Source organism: Procambarus clarkii, chromosome 50, assembly GCF_040958095.1.
Source record: "Procambarus clarkii isolate CNS0578487 chromosome 50, FALCON_Pclarkii_2.0, whole genome shotgun sequence".
Taxonomy (NCBI): Eukaryota; Metazoa; Arthropoda; class Malacostraca; order Decapoda; family Cambaridae; genus Procambarus; species Procambarus clarkii.
Window position 1 is genome coordinate 18425855 of NC_091199.1, and position 22200 is coordinate 18448054.

The 22200-nt window shown below is 42.5% G+C and overlaps 15 non-coding genes across 15 annotated transcripts; all 15 read right to left on the minus strand.

Moving 5' to 3' along the window:
* Nucleotides 1-300: 300 nt before the first annotated feature.
* On the minus strand, nt 301-373 carry TRNAA-AGC (transfer RNA alanine (anticodon AGC)). The gene has a single exon. It is a non-coding gene; the product is annotated as a tRNA-Ala (tRNA).
* Nucleotides 374-380: 7 nt separating this feature from the next.
* Nucleotides 381-452, minus strand: TRNAA-UGC (transfer RNA alanine (anticodon UGC)). The gene has a single exon. It is a non-coding gene; the product is annotated as a tRNA-Ala (tRNA).
* A 2869-nt stretch (nt 453-3321) lies between these two features.
* TRNAA-AGC (transfer RNA alanine (anticodon AGC)) lies at nt 3322-3394 on the minus strand. The gene has a single exon. It is a non-coding gene; the product is annotated as a tRNA-Ala (tRNA).
* A 7-nt stretch (nt 3395-3401) lies between these two features.
* On the minus strand, nt 3402-3473 carry TRNAA-UGC (transfer RNA alanine (anticodon UGC)). Its single transcript has one exon. It is a non-coding gene; the product is annotated as a tRNA-Ala (tRNA).
* Nucleotides 3474-6407: 2934 nt separating this feature from the next.
* On the minus strand, nt 6408-6480 carry TRNAA-AGC (transfer RNA alanine (anticodon AGC)). The gene has a single exon. It is a non-coding gene; the product is annotated as a tRNA-Ala (tRNA).
* Nucleotides 6481-6487: 7 nt separating this feature from the next.
* On the minus strand, nt 6488-6559 carry TRNAA-UGC (transfer RNA alanine (anticodon UGC)). Its single transcript has one exon. It is a non-coding gene; the product is annotated as a tRNA-Ala (tRNA).
* Nucleotides 6560-9492: 2933 nt separating this feature from the next.
* Nucleotides 9493-9565, minus strand: TRNAA-AGC (transfer RNA alanine (anticodon AGC)). The gene has a single exon. It is a non-coding gene; the product is annotated as a tRNA-Ala (tRNA).
* A 7-nt stretch (nt 9566-9572) lies between these two features.
* TRNAA-UGC (transfer RNA alanine (anticodon UGC)) lies at nt 9573-9644 on the minus strand. Its single transcript has one exon. It is a non-coding gene; the product is annotated as a tRNA-Ala (tRNA).
* A 2933-nt stretch (nt 9645-12577) lies between these two features.
* Nucleotides 12578-12650, minus strand: TRNAA-AGC (transfer RNA alanine (anticodon AGC)). Its single transcript has one exon. It is a non-coding gene; the product is annotated as a tRNA-Ala (tRNA).
* Nucleotides 12651-12657: 7 nt separating this feature from the next.
* TRNAA-UGC (transfer RNA alanine (anticodon UGC)) lies at nt 12658-12729 on the minus strand. The gene has a single exon. It is a non-coding gene; the product is annotated as a tRNA-Ala (tRNA).
* A 2863-nt stretch (nt 12730-15592) lies between these two features.
* On the minus strand, nt 15593-15665 carry TRNAA-AGC (transfer RNA alanine (anticodon AGC)). Its single transcript has one exon. It is a non-coding gene; the product is annotated as a tRNA-Ala (tRNA).
* A 7-nt stretch (nt 15666-15672) lies between these two features.
* TRNAA-UGC (transfer RNA alanine (anticodon UGC)) lies at nt 15673-15744 on the minus strand. Its single transcript has one exon. It is a non-coding gene; the product is annotated as a tRNA-Ala (tRNA).
* Nucleotides 15745-18676: 2932 nt separating this feature from the next.
* On the minus strand, nt 18677-18749 carry TRNAA-AGC (transfer RNA alanine (anticodon AGC)). The gene has a single exon. It is a non-coding gene; the product is annotated as a tRNA-Ala (tRNA).
* Nucleotides 18750-18756: 7 nt separating this feature from the next.
* Nucleotides 18757-18829, minus strand: TRNAA-UGC (transfer RNA alanine (anticodon UGC)). The gene has a single exon. It is a non-coding gene; the product is annotated as a tRNA-Ala (tRNA).
* Nucleotides 18830-21853: 3024 nt separating this feature from the next.
* TRNAA-UGC (transfer RNA alanine (anticodon UGC)) lies at nt 21854-21925 on the minus strand. The gene has a single exon. It is a non-coding gene; the product is annotated as a tRNA-Ala (tRNA).
* Between the last annotated feature and the right edge of the window lie 275 nt (nt 21926-22200).

A 22200-nucleotide genomic window follows, 5' to 3' on the forward strand; every position in this document is an offset into this window, starting at 1 on the left:
GGTGACTTATCACAATGTCTTACACTTATCAGTCACTGGTAAGTCTAGGATGAGAGCTCGACCCTCCATTGTGTGAGCATTACAGCACTGAACATTACAGCACTGTAGTTAATGTTTGAGTGGTCGTGAAGTAAATAACAATGTTGCAAGCATTGCAAGATCATCCTGCAGACAAAATATGCACTATATACAGTCAACAGTTTGTTTAAAGATGTTTTGTGATCTCTGATGTGATCCCTGGGCAAGAAAAACCAAGGTAATATCTAGCTATAATTAGTTATAAGTTAGTATATAAAACCCTGGAGATGCGGGGTATCGATCCCCGTACCTCTCACATGCTAAGCGAGCGCTCTACCACTTGAGCTACATCCCCAAAGGGCTGGAGGTGCCGGGGATCGAACCCGGGGCCTTTCACATGCAAAGCGAACGCTCTACCACTGAGCTACACCCCCTTATGGTCTGCTAAGTTACACATCAAGAATTTATCCTTCGTCAGGAACATTTCTAAATACAATTGTGCTTGATGTTTAGATCCTTGGTTCCGCCTGTTACAAATATGAAGTTCAACTGCAAGCTTCCCCAGACTTTAAGCTCTGGATTTAATCTCTCTCCTTTATGAAAAGTCACTACATGCGACTTTTTGGGATAATTTAAAAGTAAGTTGGGCTATTAATGTTAAGAAAATAATGATTATTTATGTTTTTATAATGTAATGTGTACAAATGAAAGCTGCATCCGTCAGCCTGATTGACTAGACCACTTACCACAGGAGGCTTGGTCGGATACAGGCCTCCTGGGGACGGTGATCCCAAGAACCTTCGAAAGAAAAAGTAATCGCAAGGCAAGGTAATCCTCCCAAGGTGCCATAGTTTTCCCCACCTAATTGTCATTAATACGTCATATCGAAAGCAACAGCTTGTTCCACAAATCATCAATAACTGGAGAAGGTTATTTAGAAAATTACGTATTGATAAATGATGATTAAAAACCCCTTACAGTTAATACCTTTGTCCTTTGTCAGGAACACGATGGTTGGCAAGGAGCGGTAGTGTACACTAGCATAAAAAGCTATGACTTGTTTAGATCTGAAACCTACATTTATGGGCTGCATAAAACGTCCACCAGACTGTGCGACACAGTGGTTGCAAGGATCAGGTTGGGTTACCGTTATCTGTGGCAGGTGACTACAGGTGACGGATCTTCCAATCCTGAGCACTTTAGGTGCAAACTCTGTGAGCAGGAACTGCGGCCAGATCTCCCACACTACACCATCCAATGCCCAGTTAATAGACCTATCAGACCCGTGAGCATGAGGTACCTAGAGCTTTGCAATTACTTTATTCACTCTCGTGTTCGTGAAGATATCCTCATATTGCACCCAAAATTTAACAGTGTAGGCTACTAAACATATGGCCCTATGACTAACCATCCTGCGAAATGAGGGACCTTTAGTATCAGTGCTACCTTATTCAGTCCTATGTTGATGATATCCTCATAATGCACCCGGAGTCTGTTAGTGAAGACTGCTTATCACGTGCCTCTGTATGACTAACCATCCTGTGTGATGGGGATTTTTTAGCATCACGTAGCTAGCTTTGTGACACATTCTACTCCCCTTCATATAGTTTAGGGTTGCTGCACAAATGCAGATGTACCTAATATTTTAATTAAAAAAAGTGTAAAGCGATTGTTAAATCAGTGGGATTCCTAAACAACTCCATACCATATCGCTTCTTCTTCTTGTGATAAATATGTTGCATGACAAGTATTTTCAATGTGCTCTGATCCCAACAATAAGCTATATTTCACATTTTTCAAACCAATCCTAAATGATTTTGAGAGCATGAATTTACTTCGTCAGAAAGATGAAGCAAGTTAGTATAGCCTTCACACTGACTTAGAAAACGTCCCTCTTGGAATGCTCAGAAGAATCGTGCATCTTCATCATGCAAAGCTTCATGTTAATTTGGACTACAATTCCAAATATCTGCACCTGGAGAAAGTTGACTTTTGTTACGAATTTTCAATACTTCTGGCAATTAACCGACAAAACAATTTTATAACCCAGAAAAAGTTTCAAAATATTCAAGAAGGATGCCATAATTTTTAATGGACGCTTCCAAAGAGCTTCTTTCTTGTATTTTAAGTAAACCTGAAACTTTCAAAAAGGTGGAAAATCTATCACCAAGCGTATGCATTAGCCACTCACGGCCACCATTTCAGAACTTCCAATAGTATTAGCTGACCAATCTAATGTTGATCATTGACTGGTCCAACATGTATTAGGGACAAATTCAGTGACCCAGGAGCTGAACACTGACCACACAACACCATGTACACCAACACAAATCCATGGGGTTACGGGTTACAGTGGCCCAGGAGCTGAACATTGACATACACCAACCATGTACACTAACACCCATCCATGGGGTTACGGGTTACTTGGGCCCAGGACCTGAAACCTGACCACACCCACCATGTACACCAACACCCATCGATGGAGTAATAGGTTACTGTGGCCCAGGAACTGAATACTGACAACACACACCATGTACACCAGCACCCTTCTATGGGGTTACAGATTTCAGTGGCCCAGGAGCTGAACACTGACAACACCCACCATGTACACTAACACGCTTCCATGGGGTGACAGGTTATAGAGGCCCAGGAGCTGAACACTGACCACATCCACCATGTACACCACCACCCTTCCATGAGGTTACAGGTTACAGTGGCCCAGGAGCTAAACACTGACCACACCCACCATGTACACCAACACCATTCCATGGGATTACAGGTTACAGTGGCCAAGGAGCTGAACACTGCCCACACCCACCATGTACACCAACACTCATCCAGGGAGTTGCAGGTTACAGTCGCCCCAGGAGCTGAAAAAGCAATGCTGTTAACAAGCTACAGCATTGATGAATTAGTTGCAAAGTTTGTTAAGATATACAGGAACACAATGGACTCGGGCACTTAAACTCTAGATCGTTTGCTAAATACATTTCTGATAAGATTGGTGACTTATCACAATGTCTTACACTTATCAGTCACTGGTAAGTCTAGGATGAGAGCTCGACCCTCCATTGTGTGAGCATTACAGCACTGAACATTACAGCACTGTAGTTAATGTTTGAGTGGTCATGAAGTAAATAACAATGTTGCAAGCATTGCAAGATCATCCTGCAGACAAAATATGCACTATATACAGTCAACAGTTTGTTTAAAGATGTTTTGTGATCTCTGATGTGATCTCTGGGCAAGAAAAACCAAGGTAATATCTAGCTATAATTAGTTATAAGTTAGTATATAAAACCCTGGAGATGCGGGGTATCGATCCCCGTACCTCTCACATGCTAAGCGAGCGCTCTACCACTTGAGCTACATCCCCAAAGGGCTGGAGGTGCCGGGGATCGAACCCGGGGCCTTTCACATGCAAAGCGAACGCTCTACCACTGAGCTACACTCCCTTATGGTCTGCTAAGTTACACATCAAGAATTTATCCTTCGTCAGGAACATTTCTAAATACAATTGTGCTTGATGTTTAGATCCTTGGTTCCGCCTGTTACAAATATGAAGTTCAACTGCAAGCTTCCCCAGACTTTAAGCTCTGGATTTAATCTCTCTCCTTTATGAAAAGTCACTACATGCGACTTTTTGGGATAATTTAAAAGTAAGTTGGGCTATTAATGTTAAGAAAATAATGATTATTTATGTTTTTATAATGTAATGTGTACAAATGAAAGCTGCATCCGTCAGCCTGATTGACTAGACCACTTACCACAGGAGGCTTGGTCGGATACAGGCCTCCTGGGGACGGTGATCCCAAGAACCTTCGAAAGAAAAAGTAATCGCAAGGCAAGGGAATCCTCCCAAGGTGCCATAGTTTTCCCCACCTAATTGTCATTAATACGTCATATCGAAAGCAACAGCTTGTTCCACAAATCATCAATAACTGGAGAAGGTTATTTAGAAAATTACGTATTGATAAATGATGATTAAAAACCGCTTACAGTTAATACCTTTGTCAGGAACACGATGGTTGGCAAGGAGCGGTAGTGTACACTAGCATAAAAAGCTATGACTTGTTTAGATCTGAAACGTACATTTATGGGCTGCATAAAACGTCCACCAGACTGTGCGACACAGTGGTTGCAAGGATCAGGTTGGGTTACCGTTATCTGTGGCAGGTGACTACAGGTGACGGATCTTCCAATCCTGAGCACTTTAGGTGCAAACTCTGTGAGCAGGAACTGCGGCCAGATCTCCCACACTACATCACCCAATGCCCAGTTAATAGACCTATCAGACCCGTGAGCATGAGGTACCTAGAGCTTTGCAATTACTTTATTCACTCTCGTGTTCGTGAAGATATCCTCATATTGCACCCAAAATTTAACAGTGTAGGCTACTAAACATATGGCCCTATGACTAACCATCCTGCGAAATGAGGGACCTTTAGTATCAGTGCTACCTTATTCAATCCTATGTTGATGATATCCTCATAATGCACCCGGAGTCTGTTAGTGAAGACTGCTTATCACGTGCCTCTGTATGACTAACCATCCTGTGTGATGGGGATTTTTTAGCATCACGTAGCTAGCTTTGTGACACATTCTACTCCCCTTCATATAGTTTAGGGTTGCTGCACAAATGCAGATGTACCTAATATTTTAATTAAAAAAAGTGTAAAGCTATTGTTAAATCAGTGGGATTCCTTAACAACTCCATACCATATCGCTTCTTCTTCTTGTGATAAATATGTTGCATGACAAGTATTTTCAATGTGCTCTGATCCCAACACTAGGCTATATTTCACATTTTTCAAACCAATCCTAAATGATTTTGAGAGCATGAATTTACTTCGTCAGAGAGATGAAGCAAGTTAGTTTAGCCTTCACACTGACTTAGAAAATGTCTCTCTTGGAATGCTCAGAAGAATCGTGCATCTTCATCATGCAAAGCTTCATGTTAATTTGGACTACAATTCCAAATATCTGCACCTGGAGAAAGTTGACTTTTGTTACGAATTTTCAATACTTCTGGCAATTAACCGACAAAACAATTTTATAACCCAGAAAAAGTTTCAAAATATTCAAAAAGGATGCCATAATTTTTAATCGACGCTTGCAAAGAGCTTCTTTCTTGGATTTTAAGTAAACCTGAAACTTTCAAAAAGGTGGAAAATCTATCACCAAGCGTATGCATTAGCCACTCACGGCCACCATTTCAGAACTTCCAATAGTATTAGCTGACCAATCTATGGTTGATCATTGACTGGTCCAACATGTATTAGGGACAAATTCAGTGACCCAGGAGCTGAACACTGACCACACAACACCATGTACACCAACACAAATCCATGGGGTTACGGGTTACAGTGGCCCAGGAGCTGAACATTGACATACACCAACCATGTACACTAACACCCATCCATGGGGTTACGGGTTACTTGGGCCCAGGACCTGAAACCTGACCACACCCACCATGTACACCAACACCCATCGGTGGAGTAATAGGTTACTGTGGCCCAGGAACTGAATACTGACAACACCCACCATGTACACCAGCACCCTTCTATGGGGTTACAGATTTCAGTGGCCCAGGAGCTGAACACTGACAACACCCACCATGTACACCAACAATCTTCCATGGGGTTACAGATTACAGCGGCCCAGGAGCTGAACACTGACCACACCCACCATGTACACTAACACGCTTCCATGGGGTGACAGGTTATAGAGGCCCAGGAGCTGAACACTGACCACATCCACCATGTACACCAACACCCTTCCATGAGGTTACAGGTTACAGTGGCCCAGGAGCTGAAGACTGACCTCACCCACCATGTACACCAACACCATTCCATGGCATTACAGGTTACAGTGGCCAAGGAGCTGAACACTGACCACACCCACCATGTACACCAACACTCATCCATGGAGTTGCAGGTTACAGTCGCCCCAGGAGCTGAAAAAGCAATGCTGTTAACAAGCTACAGCATTGATGAATTAGTTGCAAAGTTTGTTAAGATATACAGGAACACAATGGACTCGGGCACTTAAAATCTAGATCGTTTGCTAAATACATTTCTGATAAGATTGGTGACTTATCACAATGTCTTACACTTATCAGTCACTGTTAAGTCTAGGATGAGAGCTCGACCCTCCATTGTGTGAGCATTACAGCACTGAACATTACAGCACTATAGTTAATGTTTGAGTGGTCATGAAGTAAATAACAATGTTGCAAGCATTGCAAGATCATCCTGCAGACAAAATATGCACTATATACAGTCAACAGTTTGTTTAAAGATGTTTTGTGATCTCTGACGTGATCCCTGGGCAAGAAAAACCAAGGTAATATCTAGCTATAATTAGTTATAAGTTAATATATAAAACCCTGGAGATGCGGGGTATCGATCCCCGTACCTCTCACATGCTAAGCGAGCGCTCTACCACTTGAGCTACATCCCCAAAGGGCTGGAGGTGCCGGGGATCGAACCCGGGGCCTTTCACATGCAAAGCGAACGCTCTACCACTGAGCTACACCCCCTTATGGTCTGCTAAGTTACACATCAAGAATTTATCCTTCGTCAGGAACATTTCTAAATACAATTGTGCTTGATGTTTAGATCCTTGATTCCGCCTGTTACAAATATGAAGTTCAATTGCAAGCTTCCCCAGACTTTAAGCTCTGGATTTAATCTCTCTCCTTTATGAAAAGTTACTACATGCGACTTTTTGGGATAATTTAAAAGTAAGTTGGGCTATTAATGTTAAGAAAATAATGATTATTTATGTTTTTATAATGTAATGTGTACAAATGAAAGCTGCATCCGTCAGCCTGATTGACTAGACCACTTACCACAGGAGGCTTGGTCGGATACAGGCCTCCTGGGGACGGTGATCCCAAGAACCTTCGAAAGAAAAAGTAATCGCAAGGCAAGGGAATCCTCCCAAGGTGCCATAGTTTTCCCCACCAAATTGTCATTAATACGTCATATCGAAAGCAACAGCTTGTTCCACAAATCATCAATAACTGGAGAAGGTTATTTAGAAAATTACGTATTGATAAATGATGATTAAAACCCCCTTACAGTTAATACCTTTGTCAGGAACACGATGGTTGGCAAGGAGCGGTAGTGTACACTAGCATAAAAAGCTATGACTTGTTTAGATCTGAAACGTACATTTATGGGCTGCATAAAACGTCCACCAGACTGTGCGACACAGTGGTTGCAAGGATCAGGTTGGGTTACCGTTATCTGTGGCAGGTGACTACAGGTGACGGATCTTCCAATCCTGAGCACTTTAGGTGCAAACTCTGTGAGCAGGAACTGCGGCCAGATCTCCCACACTACATCACCCAATGCCCAGTTAATAGACCTATCAGACCCGTGAGCATGAGGTACCTAGAGCTTTGCAATTACTTTATTCACTCTCGTGTTCGTGAAGATATCCTCATATTGCACCCAAAATTTAACAGTGTAGGCTACTAAACATATGGCCCTATGACTAACCATCCTGCGAAATGAGGGACCTTTAGTATCAGTGCAACCTTATTCACTCCTATGTTGATGATATCCTCATAATGCACCCGGAGTCTGTTAGTGAAGACTGCTTATCACGTGCCTCTGTATGACTAAACATCCTGTGTGATGGGGATTTTTTAGCATCACGTAGCTAGCTTTGTGACACATTCTACTCCCCTTCATATAGTTTAGGGTTGCTGCACAAATGCAGATGTACCTAATATTTTAATTAAAAAAGTGTAAAGCGATTGTTAAATCAGTGGGATTCCTTAACAACTCCATACCATATCGCTTCTTCTTCTTGTGATAAATATGTTGCATGACAAGTATTTTCAATGTGCTCTGATCCCAACACTAGGCTATATTTCACATTTTTCAAACCAATCCTAAATGATTTTGAGAGCATGAATTTACTTCGTCAGAGAGATGAAGCAAGTTAGTTTAGCCTTCACACTGACTTAGAAAACGTCCCTCTTGGAATGCTCAGAAGAATCGTGCATCTTCATCATGCAAAGCTTCATGTTAATTTGGACTACAATTCCAAATATCTGCACCTGGAGAAAGTTGACTTTTGTTACGAATTTTCAATACTTCTAGCAATTAACCGACAAAACAATTTTATAACCCAGAAAAAGTTTCAAAATATTCAAGAAGGATGCCATAATTTTTAATCGACGCTTGCAAAGAGCTTCTTTCTTGGATTTTAAGTAAACCTGAAACTTTCAAAAAGGTGGAAAATCTATCACCAAGCGTATGCATTAGCCACTCACGGCCACCATTTCAGAACTTCCAATAGTATTAGCTGACCAATCTAAGGTTGATCATTGACTGGTCCAACATGTATTAGGGACAAATTCAGTGACCCAGGAGCTGAACACTGACCACACAACACCATGTACACCAACACAAATCCATGGGGTTACGGGTTACAGTGGCCCAGGAGCTGAACATTGACATACACAAACCATGTACACTAACACCCATCCATGGGGTTACGGGTTACTTGGGCCCAGGACCTGAAACCTGACCACACCCACCATGTACACCAACACCCATCGGTGGAGTAATAGGTTACTGTGGCCCAGGAACTGAATACTGACAACACCCACCATGTACACCAGCACCCTTCTATGGGGTTACAGATTTCAGTGGCCCAGGAGCTGAACACTGACAACACCCACCATGTACACCAACAATCTTCCATGGGGTTACAGATTACAGCGGCCCAGGAGCTGAACACTGACCACACCCACCATGTACACTAACACGCTTCCATGGGGTGACAGGTTATAGAGGCCCAGGAGCTGAACACTGACCACATCTACCATGTACACCAACACCCTTCCATGAGGTTACAGGTTACAGTGGCCCAGGAGCTGAACACTGACCTCACCCACCATGTACACCAACACCATTCCATGGCATTACAGGTTACAGTGGCCAAGGAGCTGAACACTGACCACACCCACCATGTACACCAACACTTATCCATGGAGTTGCAGGTTACAGTCGCCCCAGGAGCTGAAAAAGCAATGCTGTTAACAAGCTACAGCATTGATGAATTAGTTGCAAAGTTTGTTAAGATATACAGGAACACAATGGACTCGGGCACTTAAAATCTAGATCGTTTGCTAAATACATTTCTGATAAGATTGGTGACTTATCACAATGTCTTACACTTATCAGTCACTGGTAAGTCTAGGATGAGAGCTCGACCCTCCATTGTGTGAGCATTACAGCACTGAACATTACAGCACTGTAGTTAATGTTTGAGTGGTCATGAAGTAAATAACAATGTTGCAAGCATTGCAAGATCATCCTGCAGACAAAATATGCACTATATACAGTCAACAGTTTGTTTAAAGATGTTTTGTGATCTCTGATGTGATCCCTGGGCAAGAAAAACCAAGGTAATATCTAGCTATAATTAGTTATAAGTTAGTATATAAAACCCTGGAGATGCGGGGTATCGATCCCCGTACCTCTCACATGCTAAGCGAGCGCTCTACCACTTGAGCTACATCCCCAAAGGGCTGGAGGTGCCGGGGATCGAACCCGGGGCCTTTCACATGCAAAGCGAACGCTCTACCACTGAGCTACACCCCCTTATGGTCTGCTAAGTTACACATCAAGAATTTATCCTTCGTCAGGAACATTTCTAAATACAATTGTGCTTGATGTTTAGATCCTTGGTTCCGCCTGTTACAAATATGAAGTTCAACTGCAAGCTTCCCCAGACTTTAAGCTCTGGATTTAATCTCTCTCCTTTATGATAAGTCACTACATGCTACTTTTTGGGATAATTTAAAAGTAAGTTGGGCTATTAATGTTAAGAAAATAATGATTATTTATGTTTTTATAATGTAATGTGTACAAATGAAAGCTGCATCCGTCAGCCTGATTGACTAGACCACTTACCACAGGAGGCTTGGTCGGATACAGGCCTCCTGGGGACGGTGATCCCAAGAACCTTCGAAAGAAAAAGTAATCGCAAGGCAAGGTAATCCTCCCAAGGTGCCATAGTTTTCCCCACCTAATTGTCATTAATACGTCATATCGAAAGCAACAGCTTGTTCCACAAATCATCAATAACTGGAGAAGGTTATTTAGAAAATTACGTATTGATAAATGATGATTAAAACCCCCTTACAGTTAATACCTTTGTCAGGAACACGATGGTTGGCAAGGAGCGGTAGTGTACACTAGCATAAAAAGCTATGACTTGTTTAGATCTGAAACGTACATTTATGGGCTGCATAAAACGTCCACCAGACTGTGCGACACAGTGGTGTCAAGGATCAGGTTGGGTTACCGTTATCTGTGGCAGGTGACTACAGGTGACGGATCTTCCAATCCTGAGCACTTTAGGTGCAAACTCTGTGAGCAGGAACTGCGGCCAGATCTCCCACACTACATCACCCAATGCCCAGTTAATAGACCTATCAGACCCGTGAGCATGAGGTACCTAGAGCTTTGCAATTACTTTATTCACTCTCGTGTTCGTGAAGATATCCTCATATTGCACCCAAAATTTAACAGTGTAGGCTACTAAACATATGGCCCTATGACTAACCATCCTGCGAAATGAGGGACCTTTAGTATCAGTGCAACCTTATTCACTCCTATGTTGATGATATCCTCATAATGCACCCGGAGTCTGTTAGTGAAGACTGCTTATCACGTGCCTCTGTATGACTAACCATCCTGTGTGATGGGGATTTTTTAGCATCACGTAGCTAGCTTTGTGACACATTCTACTCCCCTTCATATAGTTTAGGGTTGCTGCACAAATGCAGATGTACCTAATATTTTAATTAAAAAAAGTGTAAAGAGATTGTTAAATCAGTGGGATTCCTTAACAACTCCATACCATATCGCTTCTTCTTCTTGTGATAAATATGTTGCATGACAAGTATTTTCAATGTGCTCTGATCCCAACACTAGGCTATATTTCACATTTTTCAAACCAATCCTAAATGATTTTGAGAGCATGAATTTACTTCGTCAGAGAGATGAAGCAAGTTAGTTTAGCCTTCACACTGACTTAGAAAACGTCCCTCTTGGAATGCTCAGAAGAATCGTGCATCTTCATCATGCAAAGCTTCATGTTAATTTGGACTACAATTCCAAATATCTGCACCTGGAGAAAGTTGACTTTTGTTACGAATTTTCAATACTTCTGGCAATTAACCGACAAAACAATTTTATAACCCAGAAAAAGTTTCAAAATATTCAAGAAGGATGCCATAATTTTTAATCGACGCTTGCAAAGAGCTTCTTTCTTGGATTTTAAGTAAACCTGAAACTTTCAAAAAGGTGGAAAATCTATCACCAAGCGTATGCATTAGCCACTCACGGCCACCATTTCAGAACTTCCAATAGTATTAGCTGACCAATCTAAGGTTGATCATTGACTGGTCCAACATGTATTAGGGACAAATTCAGTGACCCAGGAGCTGAACACTGACCACACAACACCATGTACACCAACACAAATCCATGGGGTTACGGGTTACAGTGGCCCAGGAGCTGAACATTGACATACACCAACCATGTACACTAACACCCATCCATGGGGTTACGGGTTACTTGGGCCCAGGACCTGAAACCTGACCACACCCACCATGTACACCAACACCCATCGGTGGAGTAATAGTTTACTGTGGCCCAGGAACTGAATACTGACAACACCCACCATGTACACCAGCACCCTTCTATGGGGTTACAGATTTCAGTGGCCCAGGAGCTGAACACTGACAACACCCACCATGTACACCAACAATCTTCCATGGGGTTACAGATTACAGCGGCCCAGGAGCTGAACACTGACCACACCCACCATGTACACTAACACGCTTCCATGGGGTGACAGGTTATAGAGGCCCAGGAGCTGAACACTGACCACATCCACCATGTACACCAACACCCTTCCATGAGGTTACAGGTTACAGTGGCCCAGGAGCTGAACAATGACCTCACCCACCATGTACACCAACACCATTCCATGGCATTACAGGTTACAGTGGCCAAGGAGCTGAACACTGACCACACCCACCATGTACACCAACACTCATCCATGGAGTTGCAGGTTACAGTCGCCCCAGGAGCTGAAAAAGCAATGCTGTTAACAAGCTACAGCATTGATGAATTAGTTGCAAAGTTTGTTAAGATATACAGGAACACAATGGACTCGGGCACTTAAAATCTAGATCGTTTGCTAAATACATTTCTGATAAGATTGGTGACTTATCACAATGTCTTACACTTATCAGTCACTGGTAAGTCTAGGATGAGAGCTCGACCCTCCATTGTGTGAGCATTACAGCACTGAACATTACAGCACTGTAGTTAGTGTTTGAGTGGTCATGAAGTAAATAACAATGTTGCAAGCATTGCAAGATCATCCTGCAGACAAAATATGCACTATATACAGTCAACAGTTTGTTTAAAGATGTTTTGTGATCTCTGACGTGATCCCTGGCAAGAAAAACCAAGGTAATATCTAGCTATAATTAGTTATAAGTTAATATATAAAACCCTGGAGATGCGGGGTATCGATCCCCGTACCTCTCACATGCTAAGCGAGCGCTCTACCACTTGAGCTACATCCCCAAAGGGCTGGAGGTGCCGGGGATCGAACCCGGGGCCTTTCACATGCAAAGCGAACGCTCTACCACTGAGCTACACCCCCTTATGGTCTGTTAAGTTACACATCAAGAATTTATCCTTCGTCAGGAACATTTCTAAATACAATTGTGCTTGATGTTTAGATCCTTGGTTCCGCCTGTTACAAATATGAAGTTCAACTGCAAGCTTCCCCAGACTTTAAGCTCTGGATTTAATCTCTCTCCTTTATGAAAAGTCACTACATGCGACTTTTTGGGATAATTTAAAAGTAAGTTGGGCTATTAATGTTAAGAAAATAATGATTATTTATGTTTTTATAATGTAATGTGTACAAATGAAAGCTGCATCCGTCAGCCTGATTGACTAGACCACTTACCACAGGAGGCTTGGTCGGATACAGGCCTCCTGGGGACGGTGATCCCAAGAACCTTCGAAAGAAAAAGTAATCGCAAGGCAAGGGAATCCTCCCAAGGTGCCATAGTTTTCCCCACCTAATTGTCATTAATACGTCATATCGAAAGCAACAGCTTGTTCCACAAATCATCAATAACTGGAGAAGGTTATTTAGAAAATTACGTATTGATAAATGATGATTAAAAACCGCTTACAGTTAATACCTTTGTCAGGAACACGATGGTTGGCAAGGAGCGGTAGTGTACACTAGCATAAAAAGCTATGACTTGTTTAGATCTGAAACGTACATTTATGGGCTGCATAAAACGTCCACCAGACTGTGCGACACAGTGGTTGCAAGGATCAGGTTGGGTTACCGTTATCTGTGGCAGGTGACTACAGGTGACGGATCTTCCAATCCTGAGCACTTTAGGTGCAAACTCTGTGAGCAGGAACTGCGGCCAGATCTCCCACACTACATCACCCAATGCCCAGTTAATAGACCTATCAGACCCGTGAGCATGAGGTACCTAGAGCTTTGCAATTACTTTATTCACTCTCGTGTTCGTGAAGATATCCTCATATTGCACCCAAAATTTAACAGTGTAGGCTACTAAACATATGGCCCTATGACTAACCATCCTGCGAAATGAGGGACCTTTAGTATCAGTGCTACCTTATTCAATCCTATGTTGATGATATCCTCATAATGCACCCGGAGTCTGTTAGTGAAGACTGCTTATCACGTGCCTCTGTATGACTAACCATCCTGTGTGATGGGGATTTTTTAGCATCACGTAGCTAGCTTTGTGACACATTCTACTCCCCTTCATATAGTTTAGGGTTGCTGCACAAATGCAGATGTACCTAATATTTTAATTAAAAAAAGTGTAAAGCTATTGTTAAATCAGTGGGATTCCTTAACAACTCCATACCATATCGCTTCTTCTTCTTGTGATAAATATGTTGCATGACAAGTATTTTCAATGTGCTCTGATCCCAACACTAGGCTATATTTCACATTTTTCAAACCAATCCTAAATGATTTTGAGAGCATGAATTTACTTCGTCAGAGAGATGAAGCAAGTTAGTTTAGCCTTCACACTGACTTAGAAAATGTCTCTCTTGGAATGCTCAGAAGAATCGTGCATCTTCATCATGCAAAGCTTCATGTTAATTTGGACTACAATTCCAAATATCTGCACCTGGAGAAAGTTGACTTTTGTTACGAATTTTCAATACTTCTGGCAATTAACCGACAAAACAATTTTATAACCCAGAAAAAGTTTCAAAATATTCAAAAAGGATGCCATAATTTTTAATCGACGCTTGCAAAGAGCTTCTTTCTTGGATTTTAAGTAAACCTGAAACTTTCAAAAAGGTGGAAAATCTATCACCAAGCGTATGCATTAGCCACTCACGGCCACCATTTCAGAACTTCCAATAGTATTAGCTGACCAATCTAAGGTTGATCATTGACTGGTCCAACATGTATTAGGGACAAATTCAGTGACCCAGGAGCTGAACACTGACCACACAACACCATGTACACCAACACAAATCCATGGGGTTACGGGTTACAGTGGCCCAGGAGCTGAACATTGACATACACCAACCATGTACACTAACACCCATCCATGGGGTTACGGGTTACTTGGGCCCAGGACCTGAAACCTGACCACACCCACCATGTACACCAACACCCATCGGTGGAGTAATAGGTTACTGTGGCCCAGGAACTGAATACTGACAACACCCACCATGTACACCAGCACCCTTCTATGGGGTTACAGATTTCAGTGGCCCAGGAGCTGAACACTGACAACACCCACCATGTACACTAACACGCTTCCATGGGGTGACAGGTTATAGAGGCCCAGGAGCTGAACACTGACCACATCCACCATGTACACCAACACCCTTCCATGAGGTTACAGGTTACAGTGGCCCAGGAGCTGAAGACTTGACCTCACCCACCATGTACACCAACACCATTCCATGGCATTACAGGTTACAGTGGCCAAGGAGCTGAACACTGACCACACCCACCATGTACACCAACACTCATCCATGGAGTTGCAGGTTACAGTCGCCCCAGGAGCTGAAAAAGCAATGCTGTTAACAAGCTACAGCATTGATGAATTAGTTGCAAAGTTTGTTAAGATATACAGGAACACAATGGACTCGGGCACTTAAAATCTAGATCGTTTGCTAAATACATTTCTGATAAGATTGGTGACTTATCACAATGTCTTACACTTATCAGTCACTGTTAAGTCTAGGATGAGAGCTCGACCCTCCATTGTGTGAGCATTACAGCACTGAACATTACAGCACTGTAGTTAATGTTTGAGTGGTCATGAAGTAAATAACAATGTTGCAAGCATTGCAAGATCATCCTGCAGACAAAATATGCACTATATACAGTCAACAGTTTGTTTAAAGATGTTTTGTGATCTCTGACGTGATCCCTGGGCAAGAAAAACCAAGGTAATATCTAGCTATAATTAGTTATAAGTTAATATATAAAACCCTGGAGATGCGGGGTATCGATCCCCGTACCTCTCACATGCTAAGCGAGCGCTCTACCACTTGAGCTACATCCCCAAAGGGCTGGAGGTGCCGGGGATCGAACCCGGGGCCTTTCACATGCAAAGCGAACGCTCTACCACTGAGCTACACCCCCTTATGGTCTGCTAAGTTACACATCAAGAATTTATCCTTCGTCAGGAACATTTCTAAATACAATTGTGCTTGATGTTTAGATCCTTGGTTCCGCCTGTTACAAATATGAAGTTCAACTGCAAGCTTCCCCAGACTTTAAGCTCTGGATTTAATCTCTCTCCTTTATGATAAGTCACTACATGCTACTTTTTGGGATAATTTAAAAGTTGGGCTATTAATGTTAAGAAAATAATGATTATTTATGTTTTTATAATGTAATGTGTACAAATGAAAGCTGCATCCGTCAGCCTGATTGACTAGACCACTTACCACAGGAGGCCTTGGTCGGATACAGGCCTCCTGGGGACGGTGATCCCAAGAACCTTCGAAAGAAAAAGTAATCGCAAGGCAAGGTAATCCTCCCAAGGTGCCATAGTTTTCCCCACCTAATTGTCATTAATACGTCATATCGAAAGCAACAGCTTGTTCCACAAATCATCAATAACTGGAGAAGGTTATTTAGAAAATTACGTATTGATAAATGATGATTAAAAACCCCCTTACAGTTAATACCTTTGTCAGGAACACGATGGTTGGCAAGGAGCGGTAGTGTACACTAGCATAAAAAGCTATGACTTGTTTAGATCTGAAACGTACATTTATGGGCTGCATAAAACGTCCACCAGACTGTGCGACACAGTGGTTGCAAGGATCAGGTTGGGTTACCGTTATCTGTGGCAGGTGACTACAGGTGACGGATCTTCCAATCCTGAGCACTTTAGGTGCAAACTCTGTGAGCAGGAACTGCGGCCAGATCTCCCACACTACATCACCCAATGCCCAGTTAATAGACCTATCAGACCCGTGAGCATGAGGTACCTAGAGCTTTGCAATTACTTTATTCACTCTCGTGTTCGTGAAGATATCCTCATATTGCACCCAAAATTTAACAGTGTAGGCTACTAAACATATGGCCCTATGACTAACCATCCTGCGAATGAGGGACCTTTAGTATCAGTGCAACCTTATTCACTCCTATGTTGATGATATCCTCATAATGCACCCGGAGTCTGTTAGTGAAGACTGCTTATCACGTGCCTCTGTATGACTAACCATCCTGTGTGATGGGGATTTTTTAGCATCACGTAGCTAGCTTTGTGACACATTCTACTCCCCTTCATATAGTTTAGGGTTGCTGCACAAATGCAGATGTACCTAATATTTTAATTAAAAAAAGTGTAAAGAGATTGTTAAATCAGTGGGATTCCTTAACAACTCCATACCATATCGCTTCTTCTTCTTGTGATAAATATGTTGCATGACAAGTATTTTCAATGTGCTCTGATCCCAACACTAGGCTATATTTCACATTTTTCAAACCAATCCTAAATGATTTTGAGAGCATGAATTTACTTCGTCAGAGAGATGAAGCAAGTTAGTTTAGCCTTCACACTGACTTAGAAAACGTCCCTCTTGGAATGCTCAGAAGAATCGTGCATCTTCATCATGCAAAGCTTCATGTTAATTTGGACTACAATTCCAAATATCTGCACCTGGAGAAAGTTGACTTTTGTTACGAATTTTCAATACTTCTGGCAATTAACCGACAAAACAATTTTATAACCCAGAAAAAGTTTCAAAATATTCAAGAAGGATGCCATAATTTTTAATCGACGCTTGCAAAGAGCTTCTTTCTTGGATTTTAAGTAAACCTGAAACTTTCAAAAAGGTGGAAAATCTATCACCAAGCGTATGCATTAGCCACTCACGGCCACCATTTCAGAACTTCCAATAGTATTAGCTGACCAATCTAAGGTTGATCATTGACTGGTCCAACATGTATTAGGGACAAATTCAGTGACCCAGGAGCTGAACACTGACCACACAACACCATGTACACCAACACAAATCCATGGGGTTACGGGTTACAGTGGCCCAGGAGCTGAACATTGACATACACCAACCATGTACACTAACACCATCCATGGGGTTACGGGTTACTTGGGCCCAGGACCTGAAAACCTGACCACACCCACCATGTACACCAACACCCATCGGTGGAGTAATAGGTTACTGTGGCCCAGGAACTGAATACTGACAACACCCACCATGTACACCAGCACCCTTCTATGGGGTTACAGATTTCAGTGGCCCAGGAGCTGAACACTGACAACACCCACCATGTACACCAACAATCTTCCATGGGGTTACAGATTACAGCGGCCCAGGAGCTGAACACTGACCACACCCACCATGTACACTAACACGCTTCCATGGGGTGACAGGTTATAGAGGCCCAGGAGCTGAACACTGACCACATCCACCATGTACACCAACACCCTTCCATGAGGTTACAGGTTACAGTGGCCCAGGAGCTGAACACTGACCTCACCCACCATGTACACCAACACCATTCCATGGCATTACAGGTTACAGTGGCCAAGGAGCTGAACACTGACCACAACCCACCATGTACACCAACACTCATCCATGGAGTTGCAGGTTACAGTCGCCCCAGGAGCTGAAAAAGCAATGCTGTTAACAAGCTACAGCATTGATGAATTAGTTGCAAAGTTTGTTAAGATATACAGGAACACAATGGACTCGGGCACTTAAAATCTAGATCGTTTGCTAAATACATTTCTGATAAGATTGGTGACTTATCACAATGTCTTACACTTATCAGTCACTGGTAAGTCTAGGATGAGAGCTCGACCCTCCATTGTGTGAGCATTACAGCACTGAACATTACAGCACTGTAGTTAGTGTTTGAGTGGTCATGAAGTAAATAACAATGTTGCAAGCATTGCAAGATCATCCTGCAGACAAAATATGCACTATATACAGTCAACAGTTTGTTTAAAGATGTTTTGTGATCTCTGACGTGATCCCTGGGCAAGAAAAACCAAGGTAATATCTAGCTATAATTAGTTATAAGTTAATATATAAAACCCTGGAGATGCGGGGTATCGATCCCCGTACCTCTCACATGCTAAGCGAGCGCTCTACCACTTGAGCTACATCCCCAAAGGGCTGGAGGTGCCGGGGATCGAACCCGGGGCCTTTCACATGCAAAGCGAACGCTCTACCACTGAGCCTACACCCCCTTATGGTCTGCTAAGTTACACATCAAGAATTTATCCTTCGTCAGGAACATTTCTAAATACAATTGTGCTTGATGTTTAGATCCTTGGTTCCGCCTGTTACAAATATGAAGTTCAACTGCAAGCTTCCCCAGACTTTAAGCTCTGGATTTAATCTCTCTCCTTTATGAAAAGTTACTACAAGCGACTTTTTGGGATAATTTAAAAGTAAGTTGGGCTATTAATGTTAAGAAAATAATGATTATTTATGTTTTTATAATGTAATGTGTACAAATGAAAGCTGCATCCGTCAGCCTGATTGACTAGACCACTTACCACAGGAGGCTTGGTCGGATACAGGCCTCCTGGGGACGGTGATCCCAAGAACCTTCGAAAGAAAAAGTAATCGCAAGGCAAGGTAATCCTCCAAGGTGCCATAGTTTTCCCCACCTAATTGTCATAATACGTCATATCGAAAGCAACAGCTTGTTCCACAAATCATCAATAACTGGAGAAGGGTATTTAGAAAATTACGTATTGATAAATGATGATTAAAAATCCCTTACAGTTAATACCTTTGTCAGGAACACGATGGTTGGCAAGGAGCGGTAGTGTACACTAGCATAAAAGCTATGACTTGTTTAGATCTGAAACCTACATTTATGGGCTGCATAAAACGTCCACCTGACTGCGACACAGTGGTTGCAAGGATCAGGTTGGGTTACCGTTATCTGTGGCAGGTGACTACAGGTGACGGATCTTCCAATCCTGAGCACTTTAGGTGCAAACTCTGTGAGCAGGAACTGCGGCCAGATCTCCCACACTACATCACCCAATGCCCAGTTAATAGACCTATCAGACCCGTGAGCATGAGGTACCTAGAGCTTTGCAATTACTTTATTCACTCTCGTGTTCGTGAAGATATCCTCATATTGCACCCAAAATTTAACAGTGTAGGCTACTAAACATATGGCCCTATGACTAACCATCCTGCGAAATGAGGGACCTTTAGTATCAGTGCAACCTTATTCACTCCTATGTTGATGATATCCTCATAATGCACCCGGAGTCTGTTAGTGAAGACTGCTTATCACGTGCCTCTGTATGACTAACCATCCTGTGTGATGGGGATTTTTTAGCATCACGTAGCTAGCTTTGTGACACATTCTACTCCCCTTCATATAGTTTAGGGTTGCTGCAACAAATGCAGATGTACCTAATATTTTAATTAAAAAAAGTGTAAAGAGATTGTTTAAATCAGTGGGATTCCTTAACAACTCCATACCATATCGCTTCTTCTTCTTGTGATAAATATGTTGGCATGACAAGTATTTTCAATGTGCTCTGATCCCAACACTAGGCTATATTTCACATTTTTCAAACCAATCCTAAATGATTTTGAGAGCATGAATTTACTTCGTCAGAGAGATGAAGCAAGTTAGTTTAGCCTTCACACTGACTTAGAAAACGTCCCTCTTGGAATGCTCAGAAGAATCGTGCATCTTCATCATGCAAAGCTTCATGTTAATTTGGACTACAATTCCAAATATCTGCACCTGGAGAAAGTTGACTTTTGTTACGAATTTTCAATACTTCTGGCAATTAACCGACAAAACAATTTTATAACCCAGAAAAAGTTTCAAAATATTCAAGAAGGATGCCATAATTTTTAATCGACGCTTGCAAAGAGCTTCTTTCTTGGATTTTAAGTAAACCTGAAACTTTCAAAAAGGTGGAAAATCTATCACCAAGCGTATGCATTAGCCACTCACGGCCACCATTTCAGAACTTCCAATAGTATTAGCTGACCAATCTAAGGTTGATCATTGACTGGTCCAACATGTATTAGGGACAAATTCAGTGACCCAGGAGCTGAACACTGACCACACAACACCATGTACACCAACACAAATCCATGGGGTTACGGGTTACAGTGGCCCAGGAGCTGAACATTGACATACACCAACCATGTACACTAACACCCATCCATGGGGTTACGGGTTACTTGGGCCCAGGACCTGAAACCTGACCACACCCACCATGTACACCAACACCCATCGGTGGAGTAATAGGTTACTGTGGCCCAGGAACTGAATACTGACAACACCCACCATGTACACCAGCACCCTTCTATGGGGTTACAGATTTCAGTGGCCCAGGAGCTGAACACTGACAACACCCACCATGTACACCAACAATCTTCCATGGGGTTACAGATTACAGCGGCCCAGGAGCTGAACACTGACCACACCCACCATGTACACTAACACGCTTCCATGGGGTGACAGGTTATAGAGGCCCAGGAGCTGAACACTGACCACATCCACCATGTACACCAACACCCCTTCCATGAGGTTACAGGTTACAGTGGCCCAGGAGCTGAACACTGACCTCACCCACCATGTACACCAACACCATTCCAATGGCATTACAGGTTACAGTGGCCCAAGGAGCTGAACACTGACCACACCCACCATGTACACCAACACTCATCCATGGAGTTGCAGGTTACAGTCGCCCGCCAGGAGCTGAAAAAGCAATGCTGTTAACCAAGCTACAGCATTGATGAATTAAGTTGCAAAAGTTTGTTAAGATATAACAGGAACACAATGGACTCGGGCAACTTAAAATCTAGATCGTTTTGCTAACTACATTTCTGATAAGATTGGTGACTTATCACAATGTCCTTACACTTATCAGTCACTGGTAAGTCTAGGATGAGAGCTCGACCCTCCATTGTGTGAGCATTACAGCACTGAACATTACAGCACTGTAGTTAGTGTTTGAGTGGTCATGAAGTAAATAACAATGTTGCAAGCATTGCAAGATCATCCTGCAGACAAAATATGCACTATATACAGCACAACAGTTTGTTTAAAGATGTTTTGTGATCTCTGACGTGATCCCTGGGCAAGAAAACCAAGTAATATCTAGCTTATAATCAGTTACAAGGTTAATATATAAAGCCTGGATATGCGGGGTATCGATCTCCGTACCTCTCACATGCTAAGCGAGCGCTCTACCACATGAGCTACATACCCAAGGGGCTGGAGGTGCCGCGGATCGAACCCGGGGCCTTTCACATGCAAAGCGAACGCTCTACCACTGAGCTACACCCCCTTAAGGTCTTGTAAGTAACACATCAAGAATTTATGCTTCGTCAAGAACATTTCTAAAAACAATTGTGCTCGATGTTTAGATCCTTGGTTCCGCCTGTTAAGCATATGACGTACAACTCTAAGCTTCCCCAGACTTTAAACTCTGGATTTAATCTCTCTCCTTAATGAAAAGTCGCTGCACGCGACTCTTTGGGATAATATAAAAGTAAGTTGGGCTATTAATGTTAAGAAAATAATGATTATTTATATTTTTATAATGTAATGTGTACAAATGAA